The sequence below is a fragment of the Petromyzon marinus genome, unplaced genomic scaffold (assembly GCF_048934315.1).
Source record: "Petromyzon marinus isolate PM22_M1 ecotype Great Lakes invasive population unplaced genomic scaffold, UKy_Petmar_22M1.pri1.0 PM_G_Scaffold_51, whole genome shotgun sequence".
NCBI lineage: Eukaryota > Metazoa > Chordata > Hyperoartia > Petromyzontiformes > Petromyzontidae > Petromyzon > Petromyzon marinus.
This window is the reverse complement of record NW_027423004.1, coordinates 1,143,907-1,167,348: the sequence shown is the minus strand read 5'-3', so window position 1 is coordinate 1,167,348 and position 23,442 is coordinate 1,143,907.

The window sequence follows — 23,442 nt, the reverse complement described above, 5'->3', positions numbered from 1 at the left end:
ATACTACACTATACACTACACTACACACTAGTGCTGTGCTAGTACACTACACTATACACTAAACTATTCTACACTATACTATACACTACACTACACACTAGTGCTGTGCTATTACACTACACTATAAACTACTATACACTACACTACACACTAGTGCTGTGCTAGTACACTACACTATACACTAAACTACTCTACACTACACTATACACTACACTAGTGCTGTGCTAGTACACTACACTATATACTACACTATACACTACACACTAGTGCTGTGCTAGTACACTGCACTATACACTACTCTACACTATACACTATTATACACTACACTACTATACACTACACTATACACTACATTATACACTACTCTACACTACACATGCTGTGCTAGTACACTACACTATACTCTACACTATACACTACACTATACACTGCACTATACACTACACTACTCTACACTACAGACTAGTGCTGTGCTAGTACACTACACTATACACTACACACTAGTGCTCTGTTAGTACACTACACTATACACTAAACTATACATTACACTATACACTACACTACACACTAGTGCTGTGCTAGTACACTACACTATACACTACACTACTCTACACTACCCTATACACTATGCTATACACTACACTACACACTAGTGCTGTGCTAGTACACTACACTATACACTACACAGTACACTACACTATACACTAGTGCTGTGCTAGTACACTACACTATACACTACACAATACACTACACTACACACTAGTGCTGTGCGAGTACACTACACTATACACTACACTACACACTAGTGCTGTGCTAGTACACTACACTATACACTACTCTACACTACACTATACACTACACAATACACTACACTACACGCTAGTGCTGTGCTAGTACACTACACTATACACTACACAGTACACTACACTACACACTAGTGCTGTGCTAGTACACTAAACACTACACTGCACACTAGTGCTGTGCTAGTACAATATACTATACACTACACTATACACTACACTACACACTAGTGCTGTGCTAGAACACTACACTATACACTACACTACACACTAGTGCTATGCTAGTACACTACACTAAACTACTCTACACTACACTATGCACTACTATACACTACACTATACTACACACTAGTGCTGTGCTAGTACACTACACTATACACTACACTATACACTACACACTAGTGCTGTGCTAGTACCATAAACTATACACTACACACTACTATACACTACACTATACACTACACGCTAGTGCTGTGCTAGTACACTACTATATACACTACACTATACACTACTATATACTACACTATACACTACTATATACACTACACTATACACTACACTATACACTCGTGCTGTGCTAGTGACGAATTGGCACGTTCTGTTTACGTGACAACCCTTACTAGTTGGCTGTGTCGGGTGGTGGCGGGTTTTAACGACACAACATTTATATATTTATGCGATGAAACCCAAAAACTTCTATTATCGATTCACTACGTTATACACAACATATTTGCACTCATAAGTCGCTTGCCTACTCGGTGTTTCGTATCGAATCTCATCCCAAACAATCGAAGGGTGCCCCTAAGTGGCAGCTGCCCCTGTGTGGCACAAGGTGGCCCTACACCGGCCTGCACGTGGGCATGAGTCTGTCGGTAAGGGGGCGATCATTGACGCGTCATCTCCCTTGTGGAGATTCTGGATAATGTTACTGGAATTACCACAATTTTGACCGTGACACCAACACGCAATATGACCTGTGCGTTTTGGGTGACACAATACTATGTTTGACATCCGCTGTTAAGCAGACTGCGCATATTGTGGTGAATGTTACTGGGGTGGGCAGGTGTGCCTGTCGGGTTTGAACCTTAAACCTCTGCAACAAATTTGAGAATGCGCTACCATATTCCTGGTTCTTTCGGTAAAGTCACGTAGGTAGAAAACAAAAAATAAACAGAATTAAAGATAAAAATAATAAATTAACATTTTAATAAAATTCGTAACAAGTAAAAATAATAAATTGAAAATAATAAATTGATGAAAAGATGCCATGGGTCGACTGACTGAGATGACTGGCCAATGCACCACCTGTGCCTCCCACTACACACACACAGTGTAAACACACACACAGTGTACACACACACAGTGTACACACACACAGTGTACACACAGTGTACACACACACACAGTGTACACACACAGTGTACACACACACACAGTGTACACACACACAGAGTGGACACACACAGAGTGGACACACACACAGTGTACACACAGACACAGTGTATACACACACAGTGTACACAGAGTGGACACACACACAGTATACACACACACAGTGTACACACACAGAGTGTACACACACACAGTGTACACACACACAGACTGTTGGGGCAAGTGCTGTTAGCGAGCACCTAACACAAAGACAAAGATCTCCCGTGTAGCCTTGAACAGAATGTTGGGGCAAGTGCTGTTAGCACCCAACACAAAGACAAAGATCCCCCGTATAACCTGAGCAGACTGTTAGGGCAAGTGCTGTTAGTGAGCACCTAACACAGACCAAGATCCCCCGTGTAGCCTGAACAGAATGTTGGGGCAAGTGCTGTTAGCACCCAACACAAAGACAAAGATCCCCCGTGTAGCCTTGAACAGACTGTGAATAAAAAAATATTTAAAATATCACGAAGTCGTGATTTTTTTATATATCACGAAGTCGTTTCACATATAAGCAAGGACAAAGGATCATGCAACTTAGTCTTGCAGAGGAGAGGGGTGATGTGTTGCTAGGTGCTGACCGACAGCGTCGCTGAAAGTTTCATTCTACATTTACCCTGATAGTTTAAGTCGCTTTGCAGAGTCAAGGATTTCGATGAGCGATAAGAGATGCGAGAAGCTAAGAGCCGCGCGAATACAATTGATGAGTTCTGAGAGTGAGTGAGGAGCTGCGAGCAGAATCGTGCGCCGCCCGGAGAGAAAGACAAAGGCGGTCGGGCGTGGTGCTGGCCACCCACCCCCTCGTGTGCCGTGCCGGTCTTCATAGGTGCTGCTCGCTAACAGCACTTGCCCCTACAGTCTGTTAAGGCTACACGGGGGATCTTTTGTCTTTTGTGTGTGTGACTGCCGCGCGCCAAAGCACTTGCTCGGATGATGCCAAAAACAAACACCCCACTCACCCACCCAACCAGCCGTGTATATATGTGTGTGTATATGTGTGTGTGTATACAGTGAGGGAAAAAAGTATTTGATGCCCTGCTGATTTTGTAGGTTTGCCCACTGACAAAGAAATGATCAGTCCATAATTTTAATGGTAGGTTTATTTGAACAGTGAGAGACAGAACCAAGTTCACTTTGTTGCGATGAGTCTGCTTCAATACGCGCCTCCGAGAAAGCACACGCGCCCAAAGGCCAACGTGGGCTCCTCCACCACCACCACCACCAAACTATTTGATTTTGAAAACATTGTGAAGTTTGGGGAAGGCGTGTTTAACGCATCTTGAGTCGCGTCGTATTTCAGTGACGGAAGTTATTTTTGACCGATACGGGTCAAGGAATTCTAGATTTGAAGCTTTCGTGACTGCAAGGATCCATACTCTTTGGTTCTATTCGGTAAAGCCACGTAGGTCAAAAAATAAAACAACAAAAATCACGACGTTTCGGCCACAACACCACAAGCGGCCTTCATCAGGTGAAGGGACCTTTAAGCTTAAAGGTCCGCGGTCTGAGCGTGGCTGTTCCACTCCAGCGCTGTCCTCGAGACAGCCTGATCCCTTCACCTGATGAAGGCCGCTTGTATCATGGCCGAAACGTCGTGATTTTTGTTGTTTTATTTTTTTACCTACGTGGTGACTTTACCGAATAGAACCAAAGAGTACGGGGGTCAAGGGGCCATCGGGTCCCCCCCGTACGCCGCACGCTCGATGCCACGGCTCCCCATGGTGGCTCGCGGCAGGGAGCGAGGCGCCCCAGGGCTGACTCGACTCTCGTGTGCGTGACCGACACCCGGTCCTCCTCACTGACACGTTAGACCAGCTGACAGACGGACGAGTTTGTGTTTGATCACGTATGTCGACTCGAACAGAGATTCTGTGCGTACGTGTTTTTTTTAATCTGCATTGATGCTAATAATAATGTATCTTTTTTTTTACTTACATGTAAAAACCCGCCTCGATTACATTTTCAATTTCAAACAGCGCACGTATTGGTGTGTGTGCGTGCGTGTGTCTAATGTACTTATGCGGACACAGCGCCAATCGTACGGAATGATAGAGTAAAACCAGGAATTACAGTGCACAGCAGTGCCTCCTAACCCGGGGTGCACGGACTCCCTGTTGGGGGGGTTCGTTGGGCAGATTTCTTTTTCAGAAGGCAAAATAGAATCGAAAACACAAATTAAGCCGCGGGCACGTGTAAGTGGCAACTTGTCTCATCAAACTCTACGTATTTGTTAACAATTGTAAATATATATAAAACAAAAAATTAACGATGGGATACCTCCCGTGTATAAATAATCATCCTGATGAACGAATCTGATTCTATTTTGATTTAAAGCTTTCGTGACTGCAGTAATTCATATTCTTAGTTCTTTCGGTAAAGTTACGTTGAAGGGAAACAACAAAATAATAAAATATATATAAATAAAAAAAGATCGCTTATTTATTTTATTATTTTGTTGTTTCCCTTCAACGTGACTTTACCGAAAGAACTAAGAATATGAATCTGATTCTCTTCTTTGGTTCTTTCGGTTAAAGTCACCACCACGTAGAATGAGAATAAAATAATAGAATTGATCAAATAAAATAACACAATAAAATTCTCACGACGTTTCGGCCACAACACAAGCGGCCTTCATCAGGTGAGCGTGGCTGTGTTCGCTCCAGCGCTGTCCTCCAGACAGTCTCGTCCCTTCACCTGATGAAGGTCGCTTATGTTGTGGCCGAAACGTCGTGAGAATTTTATCGTGTTATTTTATTTTATCAATTTATTATTTTATTCTCATTCTACGTGGTGGTGACTTTACCGAGAGAACCAAAGAAGATGAATCCTTGCAGTCACGAAAGCTTTAAATCGGAATCTGATTCTGTGGGGCATGCGCCCGTCCGGAGGGCTCGCTGCGTCGTAAAGCGCTCGGTCCATCGCTGCCCTCCGCGTTTCCGCTTACCCGTGGTTTACAATAAAAATGTCCATCTTGACCGCATTGTAGACGTCAGCTGCGTAGACACGACACGGAAAGAAACCGACGTCCCAATGTCTAGGGCGAGATCCCGCTGTGTTTCGCGGAAACGTCTTCGTGTGATGCGGTGGGGCGGGGGGGGGGGCTTGGTTTGTGCCGGTGGTCGAGCGGTCGGGCGGTGGGCGGTGCCCACCGCCTGACCGCGGAGGGGTTTCAATTTGAAGCTTTCGTGACTGCAAGGATTCATCTTCCTTGGTTCTTTCGGTAAAGTCACCACCACGTAGAATGAGAATAAAATAATAAATTGATCAAATAAAATAACACAATAAAATTCTCACGACGTTTCGGCCACAACACAAGCGGCCTTCTTCAGGTGAAAGGAACAAACCTGTCGGGACGACAGAGCTTCAATGAATGTGTCGTCCCGACAGGTCTGTTCCTTTCACCTGAAGAAGGCCACTTGTGTTGTGGCCGAAACGTCGTGAGAATTTTATTGTGTTATTTTATTTTATTATTTTATTCTCATTCTACGTGGTGGTGACTTTACCGAAAGAACCAAAGAACCACGGCGGGGTTGTGCGTCGTACGGTACCGCGGGCCGGTCCCCGCGCAAAGTGCCGTTGCAGCGGGCGGCCCCTCACACCAGCTCCAGCACCTGAGGACAAAGAGAGTGAGGTTGGTGGTGAAAGACGGCGATGACGACGATGATGACGATGATGATGGGTACAAGCAACGGACAAGCGAAGCGCGACTGGCGAGCGCCTATTGAGACCGCCACACCGTGGCGGTGGTGGCGATGTGGCCCCGGGGTACACCCCTGGCCTGCTTTTGTCTTCCCCAGTGCCGATGTTTTACACACCGCAGCAGTCAGTGATTTCAGCTCGGGCGAGCTCAAGGGGAGGTTCCTTGAATCGGTTCAATATCACTCGTCCCCGATGTTGGCCGTGGCCGGAAATCGAACCGGGGCTCCTGCGGTTATTCAGAGCACAGCTACACCACCGCTACCCAAGTAACCACACTTACACACACAAGAAAATCCCACCCTTTAGTTATTGTAGCAGCAAGTGTTAACAAGCACCTATTAAATTTTGATTTAAAGCTTTCGTGACTGCAGTAATTCATATTCTTAGCTCTTTCGGTAAAGTCACGTTGAAGGTGACTTTACCGAAAGAGCTAAGAATAAGCACCGATTAAAGCCAACAAGACAAAAAATCAAAGGCAGATATGACCACTACGAAGATCGGAATGATTTCGTCTCCCCGATGCTGGTGTTCACGCACCACACGACATACTTATTTAAGGCGTAGCTTGACCTAGAAGGATGCCCGCTAACGTTTGATACATCGACTCGTCTGTGACGTGAGCCGTGGCAGGGAAGTGAACCTCTCTCAATGGGCTCACAGCACAATGCACACATCACCGCACCAACATTCCCCCACCATACACACACACACCTGGACGAGCGATCGCAATTGAGCAAACAAAAATAAAATCAGCGGGTCACTGCACATCTCATCATCAGCAACAGGCAATGAACAAAGTTCCCCACGAAGGTTATACCGAGTAACGATTCTACCACGCCAACACAACCAATCTTACAGATAGTGCATGGCGCATCGCCTTCCCTTCAAAAAAGCAATTGCAGTCAGTGCCACGGTACCCTTACCTTGATGGTTCCTTGATTGTTGGCTGCTACAAGTACATTGGAGTCCTGCAAGGGCGAGAATCACTTTAAGCAAAGCGATAGCAACGTCACGAATTCGAACTTTTCCACACTGATCCTGCCACACGACAGCGATGCAAACCAACGGTATACCTTTTTTATTTTCCGTACAAATAACGTATAAAGGTGAAGGTGCAGTTTCGCAATTGCTAGCACGCGTGTGCACGTTTAACTTATTTCGCTCCACACGTAGCCAGCCGTGCCACTGCTGACAAGGGGCCGCAACTAGCAATGTGCGGGCAGTCCCCTCTAGAGGATGCAATATTTGGGCCTACTCCTCCACACTGGCCAGATGTCTTTCGAAGAGCTGGGAACACCGACACACTTTCCCCCACCACGCCCACCGTGCCGATCGTACATCGACCGCGGCGCAGCCATTCGCGCCGTCGTGTGCGTGGACAGAGGAGGCGGTGGTTGAAATTCCAGATAGCTGCTGCCACGTCATTTCAAGCTGTCACGCCGGGAGATCCAACGTAACCGGTGAGCCGCTCATTTACAGCGCAGAGCAGCAGCAGCGGCAGCAGTAGCAACGTAAACCGCCGTTGAATCTTAACCCCACGGGGACAGACGCGTCGGGCACCGAAATCGCGCCGGGAAGCAAGCCAACAATACGCAGCGGGCAGCATGGAGACTCGCAACACCAGCAGGTGGCTCAACGCCGCCCTTGGCACATTAAACGTTCAATGACGCGAGAAGTCTTCTGTCCACCCCGGACCCCCGCTACCACCACCCGCTCCGTCCTCCTCGGCGGAACCGAGATTCGCCTCCTAAATATTCCCCGACCGTTGAGGTGAGCGTCGTCCTTCTCCGAGGTGGCGATGAAAGAACAACAGCAAAACAAAAACATTCTTAAATTTCCATTTGAAGCTTTCGTGACTGCAAGGATTCATCTTCTTTGGTTCTTTCGGTTAAAGTCACCACCACGTACAATGAGAATAAAATAATAAAATAAAATAACACAATAAAATTCTCACGACGTTTCGGCCACAACACAAGTGGCCTTATTCATATTCTTGTGTTGTGGCCGAAACGTCGTGATTTTTGTTGTTTTATTTTTTACCTACGTGGTGACTTTACCGAATAGAACCAAAGAGTGTGGATGCCGTTGTGCACGCGCCCGGGACAACACCGGGTTGCTTGAGGAATCTGAATATAGGAAGCCGTGAGGGTTCCACGCTTGCTCTTAAAAAAAGGCCCTCTTTGGTCGAGTGGATTTTGTGGGCGAGTAACCTTCGGCGAGTGGATTCCGCACCTTCAATTAGCACGGTTGGCCACGTACGGTACAAAAGAAGCTCAGCGTGCATACGTACGTACGTCTTGCGGGGGCGGGTGACCCCCGGGGGGGCCGAGGGGAATTTTGCGGCTGAGTAACTCCGAGGGAGCGAGCGAATCAGACGGGCGAGCATCCGCGTGTGAGGGAGCGAGCGAGTGAGCAAGCGTGAAGGGCGGCGGGCGACCGGCCCGGGCCCGCGGGCCAGGCTGCAGGGCGTGCGCTCACCCCATCCGGCAGCAGCCGCCAGCACACGGCGCTCACAAACTCTCTCCCGTCCCCTTCACTCTCCTTCCCCAGCGCACCCGTCGCCACGTCGAACTTGAACGTGAGCGACACCTCGGAGAGGCCCTTGTAGTAGACGTACAGCGAGTTGTCCTCACTCCCTGCGTACGGAGAGGGCGGAGAGAGAGAGAGAGCGGAGCGACCGGCGGCACGGTCAGAAGGGGGGGGGGGGGGGACACGTGAGAGACCGGCGAAGCATCACCGGTTCAAAAACGATGCCATCATCCACCCCGCCGCCGCCGCCGCCCGCCTCCACCACGCGCACGCCACGCGCAACCGACGAGACGCGAGCCAAACGCGTGTCCCGGGAAATCATCCGCGCGCATCAATTAGCCGACGCTTTCCAGCAGGCGGCCGTTCGTCATCGCAAGCGTTCAAATTGGCAATTTTGTGGGCGATTTTTTTTAAAATTCGGTACATTTCGACCGCGCGCAAAGTGACCCAACCGCTGCTTTCCCCGACGATGACTCCAACACGCGAAGCTGACCACGGGAAACGCCGCCGTTGACACGACGGCCCCCCCCCCCCTAGGGGGGTCGCCCCCCTGGAGGGGGGGCCCTCGCCCGGCTTCAAAGGCGACAAACCCCACGGCGAGCGCCACCACCGCTCGGCCCAAAAACAAAACAAAAAATAAAGACAGAGGTAAATCGGGGGATTGTCACGATTGAAACATGATCGCGCGCGCGTGTGTGTGTGTGTATCTGTGCACGCGATAAGCAGGGGGTGTGGGGGGGGCAGGCAAGGGTTGGGTGGGTGGGGGGGTGGGGGTCAGCGTGCGGAGGCTGCGCTCACAGCAAGCGACGTAGTCCCCGTTGGTGGCCAGCCCCCCAAAGGTCCTTTCGTTGACGTGGCCTCTGAAGGAGCGCGTGCAGCGGGGCTTGTTCACGCTCCACAGCTTCAGCTGGCCGTCTATCGAGCTGCCCCCGAACGAAACAACGTGAGCGAATGAGGCCCTCGATTTTGTAAGCGGACGCGGGCACCGGCGATTAAACAGGGCCAGTCTCGCAAGGGCGCACGCAGCAGCAGCAAAAGGCACGGCACAAGCTCAATTCGACGGCCTTTCGCGGTTTCTTGACTCCGCAGGTAAATACATTTTGAGAAAAGAAAATTCTTAGCGAACCATTTAAGATTTTTTCTTTCACAGAAATAAATAACTTTTTATATTCTTAGCTCTTTCTGTAAAGTCACCACGTTGAAGGTAAACAATAAAATAATCAAATATATATAAAACAATAAAAACTCTCACGACGTTTCGACCATAACACAAACGGTCATCATCAGGTGTGTTATGGTGTTATGGTCGAAACGTCGTGAGAATTTTTATTGTTTTATATATTTTATTATTTTATTGTTTCCCTTCAACGTGGTGACTTTGCCGAAAGAGCTAAGAATATGAATTGCTGCAGTCACGAAAGCTCTAAATAAAAAAAATAACTTTTATTCAAGCACAACTTTCATAACTGGCGAGCCGCGCGTGATTGGGTGGGCATTCCGAGTTGATCCGGCCCCCTGCCACTTTAAACGGCCGCGCCTTTCAATGGGCGCTACTCACGCAGAGACGATCTCCTCGCCGCTCACGAACTTGGCGTACGAGACGGCTCTCCGGTGGCCCTTGAACACCGTGACGGGCAGCTCGGTGTTGCGCAGGTCGTAATAGTGGACGCAGTGGTCTGCCGAGCACAAACGGAAGGGGTCACTTCACGCTCGCGCGAGTCCCGTGCCCCCCGCCTCTCCCCGCGCCTTTCAAAGACGGCGGACGAATCGCCCGGCTCAGATTAAGCTGGCCCAATCAACCGTGCGGTGGAAAAATCACACCCAACGAGGGCTCTTGTGAAACGTTAGCCGGAAAGGAAGTGGAATAATGCCCCCAAAAGGAGGTCCATTACCGTCATTTGCTTATCATTCTCACAGTCTTAGTTCTTTATTCACAAAGTCTTATTTTTCGCCAATTAAATGTAAGGGAGGGTATAAAAGCTTACTACGCCCGCGGCAATGTCACGGAGGGTAGCGAGGACAGCTCGGCACTCTTCAGTGAGTACGCATTAATGCGTACTCACTTCAGTGGCACGGCCACTGAAGCGATCGTTGCCGCCTGCCGCGTACGATTCAACCTCGAGTGTGCGGCCCCCCCAACAAGTGAACGTAAGCAAATGCTCCGCCAAGCAGAAGCACGTACCAGAAGCTGTGGCCACACTTGGTGATGTACGCCTCTTCCATCGTGTCGAAACAGATGGGGCTGAAGATGCAACGGCACAAGCGATCATCAGGTTAGCAACACAAGCAATCAGACTGTAACACAAGCGATCATCAGGTTAGCAACACAAGCGATCAGACTGCTACACAAGCGATCATCAGGTTGCTTGCGTTGCAGTCGAAACGTCGTGAGAATTGTGTCGTTTTATATTTTTATTCTTTTATTGTTTCCCTTCTACGTGGCGGTGACGTTACCGAAAGAACCAAGAATATGAATCCCTGCAGTCACGGAAGCTTTAAATCCAAAAACATTTACATTTACGCGATCTAACCCAAAAAAACCTACAGCATGGATTTGGTCAAACATCCTCATGCAAGATCCTTCTTTTATACGAAAAAAAATATTTGATGTTTACACAGCATCATATATACTACGCAGTCTTGTCGCTCACTTAGGCTTTAACAGATGAAGAGCATTACGAACAGACTAAGACAGCTGACGCAGTCGGACAATTAAGGATTCTATAGCTACGATTTGCCAATAAAGTACTCAGAAGATGCTCTAGGGCAGTGGTTCTTCTTAACCCGGGCACCTCCTGGGGGTGCGAGATTACCGTTCTGGGGGTGCGAGGCATGGCCACATTGTTTTTAAAGGTAAATCGTTGAAACGCGTACTTCAGCGCGGGCACGTAATTACAACTACTTTATAATAATAGGGTTTTTTCCCCTTTTTTCTGGCGACAAAATTGAAACCTTTTTTTACGAGGATTCATGTCTACTGCATTAACCACAATACCTGCAGTCAAAATGCAAACATAGTATGTGTCTGAATTAACCACAATACCTGCAGTCAAAATGCAAACATAGTATGTTTATTGTATTGCATTTTGACTGCAGGTATTGTGGTTAATGCAGTATCATGAATCCTTGTTAAAAAGGTTTCAATTTTGTTGTCAGAAAAAAGGGGAAAAACCCCTATTATTATATTTTGTTACTGGCAAAGGAGGTCTAATGATGTAGATGCTCACCCCGAGCCCTCATTACTTTTGACAGTGCATTGTCTTTGAGCTGCAAGCCTCGTGGCGTCATCTGGTCGAACACCAATTGGGTCGAGGCTCAAAAGAAAGCCGTCCCTTGGCGTGGACCAATCAGTTTCAAGGGCAATGCATCATATATTATCATAGTATGTGTTTTGTTTGCATTTTGACTGCAGGTATTGTGGTTAATGCAGTAGACATGAATCCTTGTAAAAAGGTTTCAGTTTTGTTGCCAGAAAAAAGGGGAAAAAACCCTATTATTATATTATGGTACTGGCAAAGGAGGTCTAATGATACAACTACTTTGCTTTATCAAGTCGATGTATTTATTCACGTCATAAAAATACAATTGAGAACCAATTTGGTGCAAGGTTGCAGTTAAGGTTAAGAACGACTTCTCGAGGACAGACAGATAGCTGTGGCAACTTCAGCACATCTTCTTTAGTTCTTTCGGTAAAGTCACCACCACGTAGAATGAGAATAAAATAATAAAATAACACAATAAAATTATCGCGACGTTTCGGCCACAACGCAAGCGGCCGTCTTCAGGTGCTTAAGGTTGTGTGAAATCCCTCCCCGTAGAGGCGGTTAAATTTCGATTTAAAGCTTTCGTGACTGCAAGGATTCATCTTCTTTGGTTCTTTCGGTAAGGTCATCACCACGTAGAATGGCCGAAACGTCGTGAGAATTTTATTGTGTTATTTTATTACTTTATTCTCATTCTACGTGGTGGTGACTTTACCGAAAGAACCAAAGAAGATGAATCCTTGCAGTCACAAAAGCTTTAAATAGAAACTTCAGCACACTGAGACATCAATCAGCTTTAGCTTTTAGGACTAACAGAGCATCCGCTAAAGCAATTACACAGCTATGGCAATTATAGTAATGGTGTATTAGAACGTTACCGAGCTCAGATGTCCCCGATAAAATGTTCCTTGGAAACACGAATACTTTGTTGTCGTTATTATAGGACCCAAAAAAAACTGTTAAAAAGAATACATTTTTAGTACAACTAAGTCCAGTCTGCCCTGTAAAGCGCCAACAATTATTTTTAAAAACAATGCAAACGCGGGACAATGGCTAACATAACTTCTGCAAAATTTGTCGAATAATTTCACTGTAGAAGTAGACTGGAGTGACGGAACGAGTCCAATTGCGATGTTAGTACCGTTTGCATAAACATCTAAAACATCCTTGAAACTCAATTAAGCATCCCCGGATAAACGTAAACAATAAACGTCGTTATTGGCATTCACCCACCGAACACAAACACAAACTAAGCGCAATCAATACTGCATTAAATCAATGACGTAAATACTTTTTTTAAGTAAAGTGTCTCACCGATATTCGTACAAGGGTCTTTAAATGACCAAAAGCCATGCCAATGATCAACTGGTGGCCGAGTGCCTCCCCACACTCGCACCCTGCCGCCTGCCCGTCCACGACGATGTTTATACTCTTTGGTTCTATTGGGTAAAGTCACGTAGGTGAAAATAAAATAACAAAAAATCACGACGTTTCGGCCACAACACAAGCGGCCTTCATCAGGTGAAGGGACGAGACTGTCTGGAGGACAGCGCTGGAGTGGGAGAAGCCACGCTTAGATCACGACCTTTAAGCTGTGTGAGAAGAAAAACACCAAGCGAGTTGACAAAGGCGACGATATTCTTAGTTCTTTCGGTAAAGTCACGTTGAAGGGAAACAACAAAATAATAAAATATATATAAAACAATAAAAATTCTCACGACGTTTCGACCATAACACAAACGGTCGTCTTCAGGTGTGTTGGTTTGCATAAATGTATTTTTAAACGGTGCATTTATTTATTTATAGAAAAAACGTTAGCGCCACGTGCAGCGATTTGGCAGTTTATTTAGGACTAGTCCATCTATATTCTGAAAAGAGGAGGGGGGAGACGATTTTTTTTTTATGTATGCTGTCTGAAAGCCACTGTAAGCGTGAACAATCAATTAAGACCTGAAATGGTTTATCAAATCTTTCCAATGATTGCTAAGATAGAATCCATCTTCTCGGTTGAAATTGTCTCTGTGCTTGTATATGTGGATAGCCTCATGAACGAATCTCTCATGGTAGCCAGATGGCTTACAAAGACTATACAATCCGCAAAGCTATCACTCAAACCATGAAGAAGGACCCTCTTGAGGAGCCTTTCAAAACCATCACTTTACCCTACATTGCGGGGATCACAAAAAAGATCTCCAAAATCTTGAATAAACACAAGATCCAGGTCCGTTTTAACACATTACATAAAATCCGTGATCTGGTTCCGTCTGTAAAAGATGTGATTCCGGAGATACAATACCCTGGTGTCTACAAACTAAGTTGCCTCTGTGGTAGTAGTTACATTGGAGAAACCAAACGCCATGTCTCGGACCGCATTCGTGAACACAAAGCAGACCTTAAACACGGTAGGACCAACACCTCGGCCGTGGCAGATCATTGTTATAATTCAGTAGGCTCACATGCCATTGACTTTTCCAAGACAGAGGTTCTTTGTAAGCCATCTGGCTACCATGAGAGATTCGTTCATGAGGCTATCCACATATACAAGCACAGAGACAATTTCAACCGAGAAGATGGATTCTATCTTAGCATTCATTGGAAAGATTTGATAAACCATTTCAGGTCTTAATTGATTGTTCACGCTTACAGTGGCTTTCAGACAGCATACATAAAAAAAAAATTCGTCTCCCCCCTCCTCTTTTCAGAATATAGATGGACTAGTCCTAAATAAACTGCCAAATCGCTGCGCGTGGCGCTAACGTTTTTATAAATAAATAAATGCACCGTTTAAAAATACATTTATGCAAACCAACACACCTGAAGACGACTGTTTGTGTTATGGTCGAAACGTCGTGAGAATTTTTATTGTTTTATATATATTTTATTATTTTGTTGTTTCCCTTCAACGTGACTTTACCGAAAGAACTAAGAATATGAATTACTGCAGTCACGAAAGCTTTAAATCAAAAGGCGACGATGTTTGTTCGATCATCCTCCAGCGCACTGCTGCTGCTGCTACTTCATTTGCGGCTTTGTACAGAAGCCAAGTTCCAGAACCGGTTCGGTGCATCTCTCTCTCTCGGCACTGAGGTTTAGGCCGTTGCCTGGAATCAAACTCGGGGGGGGGGGGGGAAACGGGGTCACGGAGCGCCGTCAATCCACGGGTAGCTACTCCCTGTACCTGGGATAGAATCCCGGCGACGGCTTACATCGGTGGCAAGCGATACCTGAACCAGTCCTGCCCAGCCACCCCCCCCCAAGTACTTCCCAAACACGCACTGACCAGCGTGGTGAAGTATGGACAAGCAATTCGCACGGAGCGACACTGCGTATTCTAGATTTAAAGCTTTCGTGACTGCAAGGATCCATACTCTTTGGTTCTATTGGGTAAAGTCACGTAGGTAAACAGAACCAAAGAGTATCGACACCGCGTAGTTTGGAGGCCTTCATTCACGAGTAGATTGGGGTTCTGTCGCGTACGCGAATGAACAGTCGACAAACCGCCACGCCGCCCGCGCGCGTCAAACCCAACCCACCACAAGAAGTCTTTGACCTTGTCTTCGTACGAGTTCACGAGGCCGTCACGGATGGCCGCTTGCGCCGGCCGCTTGCGCCGGCCGCCTCGAGGCGAGCCTCTCCCGGCCGCCCTGCTAGACGAGCCCGAGGCTCCGTCCGAAGAGCAGGACGACGAAGAGCCGGACGACGAAGAGCCGGACCCCATCACCGACGCCGTCGACATCGCCGAGGTCTGACAGAGGCGCATGCGAGACGTTAATAACAATGACAGTAAGACATTATTATTTGTTATTGTAATTCAAACGTCGTGAAGGAGAAACGAGGCAAACGTCTCCACCGCCCCCCCCCCCCCACCACGCTAGAGGCGACTCGGTAGAGGCCCTGGCGTGGATCCCATCCCACCCCCCCCGCGCCGAGAACAAAATGGACTAATCCGAGCGGGGGGACCACGTGACTGGCGCGTGAAGCCGCCGCGACTTCTGAGGGATCCGATTGGCTTAGGGGGCGAGCCGATGACACAATCTCAAGCGCAGCGCTTCAAAAAACGTTTTTTTTGGGTTAGATCGCGTAAATGTAAATGTGTTTCGATTAAAGCTTTCGTGACTGCAGGGATTAATCTTCTTGGTACTTTCGGTAAAGTCACTACGTAGAAGGGAAACAATAAAGTAATAAAAATATAAAACAACAAGAACATTTTCTTGCTGTGGGTTTTACACCTGATGATGATTGTTTGTGTTGTGGTCGAAGCGTCGTGAGAATTGTATTGTTTTATATTTTTATCACTTTATTGTTTCCCTTCTACGTGGTGGTGACTTTACCGAAAGAACCAAGAATACGCACCGATACTCTTCGGCTGTTTTCGTAAAGTCACGTGGTAGGTATAAAATAAAATAAATCACGACGTTTCGGGCGCAACACAAGCGTCCGTCATCAGGTGAGAAAGCATTCTCTGAGAAAGCATTCTCACAAGCGTCCGCCATGAGGTGAGAAAGCTTTCTCTGAGAAAGCATTCTCACAAGAGTCTGTCATCAGGTGAGAAAGCATTCTCAGAGAAAGCATTCTCACAAGCGTCCGCCATGAGGTGAGAAAGCTTTCTCTGAGAAAGCATTCTCACAAGCGTCCGCCATGAGGTGAGAAAGCATTCTCACCTGATGGCGGACGCTTGTGTCGCGCCCGAAACGTCGTCATTTATTTTATTTTGTACCCACTACGTGAAAGAACCAAAGAGTATGGATTCCTGCAGTCACGAAAGCTTCAAATCAAGATTAAATCACACCTATCCAAGACGATTTATCGTTGAACTCTGGGCGCATTCACCAAGTGGTTAAGTCACATTCACCTATTGCTCTGGAACACAAATTCAATGAAACGAGCCCTTGCCTCCATGACAGTTAACTATATCTGCGCCTCGGTTTTCTCGGGTTTCTCTCGGTTCATATGGGGCTCTCTCTCTCTCTCAGGTTATTGGGCTTTCTACCAAAGGGGTTTTTTTTCCCATTCGGGGACTCGCGGATTTGAACCCCTTTCAGGATGACACGGGTGAACTACATTAATACGCAAACGCTGCTTTAGAACGTTCGCCACAGCTACATGAGCTCGCAAGTAAGAGTGTACGGAAAATACAGCCTTTTCTCAATCCTGCCATGAAGTTTTAATCCCGAACGAAAACTAAACCATTTTAATTGTATCCACGATGACGATTGCGGATCTTATATCGCGCGATCTATCGTAGTATCGTCGCAAAGCGGTAATCCCACTTGGAACCCAACACTGGGCCACCGATGACCTCTAGATTGCAGGTCCGGTGTGCTAACCATGACACCATGGCAGGATTCCATATACTGTACTTTAGTATGACATTTTACTACAATTTTTATTTTACCAGGCAAGGCCCACTGAGCTGTATAGCTCTTTTTCAGAAGCGACCTGGCCAAAAAAATGATTGCTCAATGAAGTGGCTTATCATGTGGCGTTGTATAGCAGCCAAATACTCTAAACGCACGTTTCTCTAAATACTCTAAACGCATTCACAGGTGCAGGGGACCATGGTCCTTCCTATCTGCTCATCAGATTTTGTTTTCTTCCAGGGTTAGGAATGCGCGGATTTCTACGCGTGATGTGTTTTTGGCTCCCTCCACTCCCCCCGGGAACACGGGAGTCTGCCGAGTTGAAGCTCAAAGTAAAATACTGTGGAGATGCCATCAGTACATACTGTGGTGGTGGTTACCTGCTATGATGACAGCAGTACATACTGTGTGGTGGTACCTGCTATGATGACAGCAGTACATACTGTGGTGGTGGTACCTGCTATGATTACAGAATTACATACTGTAGTGGTGGTACCTGCTATGATTACATAATTACATACTGTGGTGGTGGTACCTGCTATGATTACAGAAGTACATACTGTGGTGGTACCTGCTATGATGACAGAAGTACATACTGTGGTGGTGGTACCTGCTATGATTACAGCTGTACACACTCTGGTGGTGGTGGTACCTGCTATGATGAGAGCAGTACATACTGTGGTGGTACCTGCTATGATTACAGAATTACATACTGTGGTGGTGGTACCTGCTATGATTACAGCAGCACATACTGTGGTGGTGGTACCTGCTATAATTACAGCAGTACACACTGTGGTGGCACCTGCTATGATGACAGCAGTACATACTGTGGTGGTGGTACCTGCTATGAAGACAGCAGTACATACTGTGGTGGTACCTGCTATGATTACAGCAGTACATACTGTGGTGGTGGTACCTATGATTACAGAAGTACATACTGTGGTGGTGGTACCTGCTATGAAGACAGCAGTACATACTGTGGTGGTGGTAACTGCTATGAAGACAGCAGTACATGCTGACGTGATGTATCTTAAATGTGAAAGGTAAATGTGTGAGTGTGTGTGTCTGTTCTAAATGTTTAAGCATACTTGGCGACATGCAAGCAAGTTTTGTGGAACGGGAATAGGGCGATTCTAAAGGAATCTACAACCTTCGATTCCTTTGCGCGATTTAAAGAATCGATTCTCGGCGCGCTCTGGTTTTAATTTTATTCTAAATTAATTAGTTCTCTTTTAATTTGTATGTTGTTGTTTTTTAAGTTTTCAGACGTTTTTTAATAGATTTCCCCGCTAGTAGCAGTATATATGTATCGACTTTATTGCACAAAGTACTCCCTGACAGATTTGCCGTGACGAGGCCTAGTCCCCGTGCAAAGCCTCCGGCCTCGCCTAGATTCCCCGGCCGGCCGAGGATGGGGCCTGGGCCGCTACCCCAGCCCACCCCACGCTACAATAATTCTATTTAATCGCTATAATTTTAGAAGCTACCGAGCCTATAACAGTAAGTGTACAACATTGGGGTGGAGGGGGAGAGAACAGGACGTGACACTTTGATGAATTTACCTCAGCATCGCGTGTAAAAAAAATTGCATTTTGATTGAGCAATGGCGTCCCCCACCTGCTGCGGCGGTGACGGCGTCTGTGCGTTGCCAGGGGCAACAACTCGCGCCTGCGCGTTGCCAGGGGCAACGGCGTTTTTGCGCATGCGCAGCAGCGAGCCGGTAGGTTCAACACAACAACACAACACACCACGTGGAACGGTGCGCCCACGCCGACGAACGGCGCTGTTCACTCGTTGCGACGAAGCAACTCATTCCGGCAGGTTGGCGGCAACTCTGTCACTACTCGATTGATGCTCGCAAACATTGAGGATTGTTACCCCCCCACCACCACCTCTAACGTTCTATTATAATCGAGCTGTAGTATGCATCTATAATTAAATAACACAATCTATTTCGGTACCTTTCCTACGAATGGACGCGTTGATTCTCTCCGTTAAGACATTCTTGCATAGACAGCATCGCGTTTGATGTCGCATTCCCCGGTGGCTTTCGCGGTCCTGCCGTGCCGCTCGCTGCTCTGCCTGGTTTGCCGGTAGGTGTGAGCGTGAGATGTCCCCTTGATTGAGAGCGTGGCCGCCCCGAATGTAACCCCATCGTGTGCTAGGAGGCAGGGGGCACCCTGTTGTTGTTGGGATGGGTACAGCGACCGTGCGCCACGTGGTTTAAGTGCTGTAGTTGTTGAGGCTTGCTGTAAGACCGTGCACCACGTGGTTTAAGTGCTGTAGTTGTTGAGCTGTGTTGTAAGACCGTGCACCACGTGGTTTAAGTGCTGTAGTTGTTGAGCTGTGCTGTAAGACCGTGCGCCACGTGGTTTAAGTGCTGTAGTTGTTGAGCTGTGTTGTAAGACCGTGCACCACGTGGTTTAAGTGCTGTAGTTGTTGAGCTGTGCTGTAAGACCGTGCGCCACGTGGTTTAAGTGCTGTAGTTGTTGAGCTTGCTGTAAGACCGTGCGCCACGTGGTTCAAGTGCTGTAGTTATTGAGCTGTGCTGTAAGCCATCCCGCCACGTGGTTCAAGTGCTGTAGTTGTTGAGGCTTGCTGTAAGACCGTGCGCCACGTGGTTTAAGTGCTGTAGTTGTTGAGCTGTGTTGTAAGACCGTGCACCACGTGGTTCAAGTGCTGTAGTTGTTGAGGCTTGCTGTAAGACCGTGCACCACGTGGTTTAAGTGCTGTAGTTGTTGAGCTGTGCTGTAAGACCGTGCGCCACGTGGTTTAAGTGCTGTAGTTGTTGAGGCTTGCTGTAAGACCGTGCGCCACGTGGTTTAAGTGCTGTAGTTGTTGAGGCTTGCTGTAAGACCGTGCACCACGTGGTTTAAGTGCTGTAGTTGTTGAGCTGTGTTGTAAGACCGTGCACCACGTGGTTTAAGTGCTGTAGTTGTTGAGCTGTGCTGTAAGACCGTGCACCACGTGGTTTAAGTGCTGTTGTTGTTGAGGCTTGCTGTAAGACCGTGCACCACGTGGTTCAAGTGCTGTAGTTGTTGAGGCTTGCTGTAAGACCGTGCACCACGTGGTTTAAGTGCTGTAGTTGTTGAGGCTTGCTGTAAGACCGTGTGCCACGTGGTTTAAGTGCTGTAGTTGTTGAGGCTTGCTGTAAGACCGTGCACCACGTGGTTTAAGTGCTGTAGTTGTTGAGGCTTCCTGTAAGACCGTGCACCACGTGGTTTAAGTGCTGTAGTTGTTGAGCTGTGTTGTAAGACCGTGCGCCACGTGGTTTAAGTGCTGTAGTTGTTGAGGCTTGCTGTAAGACCTTGCGCCACGTGGTTTAAGTGCTGTAGTTGTTGAGCTGTGCTGTAAGACCGTGCGCCACGTGGTTTAAGTGCTGTAGTTGTTGAGGCTTGCTGTAAGACCGTGCACCACGTGGTTTAAGTGCTGTAGTTGTTGAGGCTTGCTGTAAGACCGTGCGCCACGTGGTTTAAGTGCTGTAGTTGTTAAGCTGTGCTGTAAGACCGTGCACCACGTGGTTTAAGTGCTGTAGTTGTTGAGGCTTGCTGTAAGACCATGCACCACGTGGTTTAAGTGCTGTAGTTGTTGAGCTGTGCTGTAAGACCGTGCGCCACGTGGTTTAAGTGCTGTAGTTGTTGAGCTGTGTTGTAAGACCGTGCGACACGTGGTTTAAGTGCTGTAGTTGTTGAGCTGTGCTGTAAGACCGTGCGACACGTGGTTCAAGTGCTGTAGTTGTTGAGGCTGGCTGTAAGACCGTGCACCACGTGGTTTAAGTGCTGTAGTTGTTGAGCTGTGCTGTAAGACCGTGCGCCACGTGGTTTAAGTGCTGTAGTTGTTGAGGTTTGCTGTAAGACCGTGCACCACGTGGTTTAAGTGCTGTAGTTGTTGAGGCTTGCTGTAAGACCGTGCACCACGTGGTTCAAGTGCTGTAGTTGTTGAGCTGTGCTGTAAGACCGTGCACCACGTGGTTTAAGTGCTGTAGTTGTTGAGGCTTGCTGTAAGACCGTGCACCACGTGGTTTAAGTGCTGTAGTTGCTGAGCTGTGCTGTAAGACAGTGCACCACGTGGTTTAAGTGCTGTAGTTGTTGAGGCTTGCTGTAAGACCGTGCACCACGTGGTTCAAGTGCTGTTGTTGTTGAGGCTTGCTGTAAGACCGTGCACCACGTGGTTCAAGTGCTGTAGTTGTTGAGGCTTGCTGTAAGACCGTGCACCACGTGGTTTAAGTGCTGTAGTTGTTGAGGCTTGCTGTAAGACCGTGCACCACGTGGTTCAAGTGCTGTAGTTGTTGAGGCTTGCTGTAAGACCGTGCACCACGTCATTTAAGTGCTGTAGTTGTTGAGCTGTGCTGTAAGACCGTACACCACGTGGACGTCTCTCTCTCTCCCCGTGTCTCTCTCTCTCGCCGTGTCTCTCTCTTTCTCCCCGTGTCTCTCTCTCCCCGTGTCTCTCTCTCCCCGTGTCTCTCTCTCCCCGTGTCTCTCTCTCCGTGTTTCTCTCTCTCCCCATGTCTCTCTCTCCCCGTGTCTCTCTCTCCCCGTGTCTCACCACCCCGTGTCTCTCTCTCCCCGTGTCTCTCTCTCCCCGTGTCTCTCTCTCCGTGTGTCTCTCTCTCCCCGTGTCTCTCTCTCCCCGTGTCTCTCTCTCTCCCCGTGTCTCACCACCCCGTGTCTCTTCCAGATGGTGCCGCTGTCTCTCTCTCGCCGTGTCTCTCTCTCTCTCCCCATGTCTCTCTCTCCCCGTGTCTCTCTCTCTCCCCGTGTCTCTCTCTCTCCCCGTGTCTCTCTCTCTCCCCATGTCTCTCTCTCTCCCCATGTCTCTCTCTCCCCCCGTGTCTCTCTCTCCCCGTGTCTCTCTCTCCCCATGTCTGTCTCTCCCCATGTCTCTCTCTCCCCGTGTCTCTCTCTCTCCCCGTGTCTCTCTCTCCCCATCTCTCTCTCCCCGTCTCTCTCTCCCCGTGTCTCTCTCTCCCCGTGTCTCTCTCTCCCCGTGTCTCTCTCTCCCCGTGTCTCTCTCTCTCCCCGTGTCTCTCTATCTCCCCGTGTCCCTCTCTCTCCCCGTGTCTCTCTCTACCCGTGTCTCTCTCTCCCAGTGTCTCTCTCTCGCCGTTTCTCTCTCTACCCCGTGTCTCTCTCTCCCCTTGTCTCTCTCTCCCCGTATCTCCCCGTGTCTCTCTCTCCCCGTGTCTCTCTCTCCCCGTGTCTCTCTCTCCCCGTGTCCCTCTCTCTCCCCGTGTCTCTCTCTACCCGTGTCTCTCTCTCCCAGTGTCTCTCTCTCTCGCCGTGTCTCTCTCTACCCCGTGTCTCTCTCTCCCCTTGTCTCTCTCTCCCCGTATCTCCCCGTGTCTCTCTCTCCCCGTGTCTCTCTCTCCGTGTTTCTGGACCCGCCCCTCGGTACCAATCGGCACCGCCCGTGGACCCACCCCTCGGCACCCCTCGGCACCGCCCCTGGACCCGCCCCTGGACCCACCCCTCGGCACCCCTCGGCACCGCCCCTGGACCCGCCCCTGGACCCACCCCTCGGCACCTCTCGGGACCGCCCCTGGACCCACCCCTGGCCCCACCCCTCGGCACCTCTCGGCACCGCCCCTGTACCCGCCCCTGGACCCACCCCTCGGCACCCCTCGGCACCGCCCCTGGACCCACCCCTCGGCACCCCTCGGCACCGCCCCTGGACCCACCCCTCAGCACCGCCCCTGGACCCACCCCTGGACCCACCCCTCGGCACCCCTCGGCACCGCCCCTGGACCCACCCCTCGGCACCCCTCGGCACTGCCCCTGGACCCACCCATCGGCACCCCTCCTCACCGCCCCTAGACCCACCCCTCGGCACCCCTCGGCACCGCCCCTGGACCCAGCCATCGGCACCCCTCGGCACCGCCCCTGGACCCACCCCTCGGCACCCCTCGGCACCGCCCCTGGACCCCTTCATTTCATGTCCTCGCCTTCCATACTCCAGGTAACTTATTTCACGTGTGTGTATAAAGATATGTAGGCCCGCTGGTCTCTTCGTGAAACTGCAATGAAAAAGCACCAGGGGAGGCAGCTCTCACATCTGCCTCACTGAGGGGGACGTGTCTAACACGCCCCCTCAGTGAGGCCACGCCCACATCAGTGAGGCCACGCCCCCCTCAGTGTGTGAATCTGGCTCTGACACTAGCCAGTGCCTCCCCAGCCATTGACCTCACCGCACGTCACTGATAGAGACCCACGGAGAGCCACAGAAACCAGCACACTCACAGAGACCTACAGAGACCCACACAGAGGTGACGGTGTTGGAGGCGATGACGGTTGTGATGGTTGCTGTGACAGCACAGGAGGGGCCGAGCAAGAATCCGACCGGTGACAACCGCCGGCCATG